The sequence below is a fragment of the Arachis hypogaea genome, chromosome 14 (genome assembly GCF_003086295.3).
Source record: "Arachis hypogaea cultivar Tifrunner chromosome 14, arahy.Tifrunner.gnm2.J5K5, whole genome shotgun sequence".
NCBI classification, from domain to species: Eukaryota; Viridiplantae; Streptophyta; class Magnoliopsida; order Fabales; family Fabaceae; genus Arachis; species Arachis hypogaea.
Window position 1 is genome coordinate 9208304 of NC_092049.1, and position 4998 is coordinate 9213301.

The following is a 4998-nucleotide window of genomic DNA, read 5'->3' on the forward strand; positions in this document are numbered from 1 at the left end:
CCAATAGAATCCTGCCCGGAGTACTTTTTTGGTGAGAGCTCGCGCTCCGAGATGATTACCACAAATGCCGCTATGTATTTCTTCTAGCACTTCCTTTGTGTTGGAGGTCGGTACGCATTTTAGTAAAGGTATTGAGATTCCTCTTTTGTATAGGATGTTGTTTATGATGGTGTAGTACTGTGCCTCCCTTTTTAACTTCTTTGCCTCCTTTTCTTCTGCGGGGAGTGTTCCTTCTTTGAGGTAGTTGATTATGGGGGTCATCCATCCTTGGTCCTGACTTGTTATGGCCAGGACTTATTCCTCTTCCGAGATTGATGGGTTTTGCAACATTTCCTGGATGAGGCTTCTATTGTTGCCCCCTGGTTTGGTGCTGGCTAGTTTTGAGAGTGCATCAGCTCGGGCATTTCGTTCGCGGGGTATGTGGCAGATTATATATTCCCCAACCTATCCGAGCAGTTCCTTGGTTTTATCCAAATATTTTTTCATGGTGGGATCTTTGGCTTGGTAGCTCCCTGTTATTTGTGATGTGACTACTTGTGAATCGCTGTAAATATTGAATTTTTGAGCTCTGACCTCTTTAGCCAGCTTCAAACCAGCTAACAGTGCTTCATATTCTGCCTGGTTATTGGAGGCCGGGAACCCGAACTTGAGGGAGAGCTCAACTTGGGTTCCTTGGTTGCTTTCTATTATCACGCCTGCGCCGCTTCCAGTTTTATTTGAGGAGCCATCCACGTAGAGATTCCATTCTATGGGAGTTTTCGGGGTATCTGTGAATTCTGCGATGAAGTCGGCCAGATATTGTGATTTGACGGCCGTCCGAGCTTCATATTGGAGGTCGAACTCTGATAACTCGACTGCCCATTGTAGGATTCTGCCTGCTAAATCTGTTTTCTGCAGTATTCTTTTTATGGGTTGGTTAGTTCTGACCTTAATGGTATGAGCCTGAAAGTATGGGCGGAGTTGTCGAGATGTTAGGATGAGGGTATATGCAAATTTTTCTATTTTCTGGTAATTCAGCTCAGATCCCTGTAGTGCTTTGCTAATGAACTAGACGGGTTGTTGCCCATTTTCGTCTTCTCTGACTAGTGCTGAGGCTATCGCTCGGCTTCCTACCGCGAGATATAATATAAGTGGTTCTCCTTCTTGTGGTCGAGATAGGATAGGTGGCCGTCCCAAGAACTCCTTGAAGTCCCGGAAAGCTTGCTCACATTCTGTCGTCCATTCGAATTGTTTTCCCTTTCTTAAAGTAGCATAGAAGGGGAGAGATCTTATCGCAGCTCCTGCTAAGAATCGGGATAGGGCGGCCAATCTCCCGTTGAGTTGCTGTACCTCTTTGACACAGGTTGGGCTCTTCATGTTGAGTATAGCTTGACATTTGTCTGGATTTGCCTCGATTCCCCTTTGTGTGAGCATGAATCCCAAGAATTTGCCTGCTTCAACTGCGAAGGTACATTTTGTGGGGTTGAGTCGCATGTCATGTTTCCTTATAGTGTTGAATACTTGGGACAGGTCGGACAGTAATGTATTTTCGCTTTGTGTTTTTATCAACATGTCGTCCACGTAAACTTCCATGATTTTCCCGATGTGATCAGAGAAGACTTTATTCATTAACCTTTGATAAGTAGCTCCCGCGTTTTTGAGACCGAAAGGCATCACGATGTAACAGTAGTTCACTTTTGGTGTCAAGAATGATGTTTTTTCTTGATCTGGTGGATACATGGGGATTTGGTTATATCCTGAATAGGCGTCCATAAATGATAGGTATCTATATTCTGAGGAAGCATCTACCAGGGCGTCAATACTTGGGAGTGGATATGGATCTTTTGGGTAGGCTTTGTTGAGATCGGTGTAATCGGTACACATGCGCCACTTCCCATTTGATTTTTTCACCAGAACAACGTTGGCTAGCCATAGTGGGTACTTGACTTCTCTTATGAATCCTGCCTCCAGTAGCGTTTGCACTTGTTCTTCCACAGCTTAGGATCGCTCTGGTCCGAGTTTTCTTCGCTTCTGCTGCACCGGCCGAGATCCTGGATAGACCGCCAACTTGTGGCACATTAACTTAGGGTCTATGCCTGGCATGTCTGCGGCTTTCCATGCGAAGAGGTCGGCATTATCTCGCAGGAATTGTATCAGTGAGTTTTTTGAATCTCCTCTTAGGACCGTGCCGATATTAGTCATTTTATCCGGGGTATCTCCAATCTGAACCTTCTCTATCTCGCCCTCTGGGTGCGGACGAAGTTCCTCCCGACGCTGAGCTCCGCCAAGCTCAATTGTATGAAACTCTTCTCCTCTTCCTTTGAGGTTTAAGCTCTCGTTATAGCAACGACGTGCCATCCTTTGATCTGCTTTTACCGTGGCTATCCCTTCTGTAGTTGGGAATTTCATGCATAGATGTGGGGTTGAGACTATTGCACCGAGTTGATTGAGTGTTGTCCGACCTATGAGGGCATTGTAGGCTGAACTTACGTCGACTACTATGTAGTCTATTTTGAGGGTCCTAGATTGGTTCCCTTTTCCAAAAGTAGTGTGTAGCGATACGTATCCCAACGGTTGTATCGGGGTGTCTCCTAGTCCAAACAGATTGTTCGGGTATGCTCTAAGTTCCCTTTCGTCTAAACCGAGTTTGTCGAAAGCTGTTTTGAATAAGATGTCGGCAGAACTCCCTTGGTCCACTAGTGTGCGGTGTAGATTGGCGTTTGCTAATATAATTGTGATGACCATGGGATCGTCGTGTCCCGGAATGATGCCGGATGCGTCCTCTTTAGTAAATGTTATCGCCGGGATGTCGGGTGCTTCCTCCTTTCCCTCAACGTGGTATACTTCTTTGAGATATCTCTTTCGGGATGATTTGGAGATCCCACCTCCTGCGAATCTGCCATGTATCATGTGGACGTATCTTTCTGGTGTCCGAGGTGACCGTTCAGTTCGTCCATTATCTTCGTCTCTCTGTCTTTTTCTTTGGTCATCATCCCGGGTGGCCAGAAATCGATCTAATTTGCCTTCTCTTACCAATTTTTCTATGACGTTTTTCAAGTCAAAGCATTCGTTGGTAGAGTGCCCTTGAATCCGGTGGTATTCACAATATTCCCTCCGATTTTCTCCTCCCCTTTTGCCTTTGAGTGGTCGCGCTGGGGGAATTTTCTCTGTATGGCAGACTTCTTTGTATATGTCGACCAAGGATGTTTTGAGGGGAGTATAGTTGTGGTACTTTTTGATTTTCTCACCCTGTCGATCTTCTTTCTTTTTGGAGTCCTTGTCTTTGTCTCGGTAGGAGGCCCCACATTTTGAGGTTTCTCCCAACCGAGCGTTCTCTTCCATGTTGATGTATTTTTCTGCTCGCTCTTGTACTTCGTCTAAGGAAGTAGGATACTTTTTTGATATGGATTGGCTGAAAGGCCCTTCGCGTAAGCCATTGATAAGCCCCATGATGGCAGCCTCTATTGGTAAACTTTGTATGTCCATGCATGTTTTGTTGAATCTTTCCATGTAGTTGCGGAGGCTCTCCCGATCTCCTTGCTTGATCCCTAGTAAACTGGGTGCGTGCTTGGCCTTATCTTTCTGGATGGAGAATCTGGCCAGGAACTTTTTGGCCAGGTCGTCGAAGTTTGTGATGGACTTCGGAGGTAGGTTGTCGAACCATCTGATTGCCGTTTTTGTGAGAGTTGTTGGAAAAGCTTTGCAGCGAACGGCGTCTGAGGCATCGGTAAGGTACATCCTGCTCCTAAAATTGCTAAGATGGTGGTTAGGATCTGTGGTGCCATCGTACAAAACCATATCCGGAAGTTTGAAGTCTTTTGGAATTTTGGTCTTCATAATTTCCCTGGTGAATGGGTCCTATTCTTTGCGTGAAGTTTCCTCAGGAGTGGTCCGAGGAGCTTTCATTTTGAGGTCGGCCTCTAATTGCTGTAATTTTTCTTCTAGTTCTCGTCGTCGCCGTACCTCTCTTTGCAGATCTTTTCCGATCTCCCGTTATTGCTGGGTTTCTTTCTCAAGTTGTTTTAAACGTTCTTGGAGTGCTTCCATGGCTCCCGGATTTGGTGAGTTTTTGTCCCCGTTGGATCCTGGGGTATCCTTTAACATAGTGTCCGCGTTCTTGTGCGGTGTTCTGTTTTCTAGATCTGAATCGTGGTCGTTGTCATGGCCGTCCGCCATGGTTTTGGGATGACTTCCAGTTTCCCTGGCAACGGCGCCAATGTTCCGAGGGTTACCTGAAACTGTAGGTCGACCTCGGACGAGATCTTCTGTATCGGTCTAAGATGATGTGTCCGGCTGGTAGGTGGCGGCCGGAGTCATCGTGTCTGACTTGTTGGACTGTCTGCACTGCTGATTCTTAGTCTCCGGAGGGTGGGGGTACCTGCAAGAGACTCCGATGCCTAAGTTAGCATGGGTATTAAACAGGTTTTATGTAGAATCAGAGTATGAGTTATACCTGGGTGCTCCAGTGTATTTATAGTAGCGTGGGCTGACCTTTCTGATAAGATAAGTTAGTTATCCTATCTTATCTTATCTTATCTTGAGTGAAGTCAGCTTATCTTCAAGGGAACCGCCTTTATCTCTGTGGGCTGGGATTGCCTTTGGATTCTGGGTCATGTTCCTCTATTTGGGCCCTTCTATTGGGCTTTGCTGTCGATTTGGCCGAGTTCTTCGTAAAGAAGTCGGTCTGCTTGACCTGAACAGGTCGGTCGCTTTGCTACTGAACATCCCGGTTCGGACAGCTCGACCCTGGGTATGAACAAGTAGTTTCCCCGAACGCTCCATTTTCCTTTTGTACAAGTTTTCGTTTAAAAACTTTAAGTCTTTGTTTGTAAAGGTTCAATCTTTAGAGACCGAATATCCTTTTTATTTAGATAATTAATGAACTGATAGAGAAGTATTCTCTGTATTGGTGTTTGGAACTAATGCAGATTCTTGAGGCTGATGAGAAGAGTGAGGAAGAAGACTTTTTTTTTAGATTTTCTTATAGAAAATTTTTCTGCTGGCGAATGCTTGTCTATT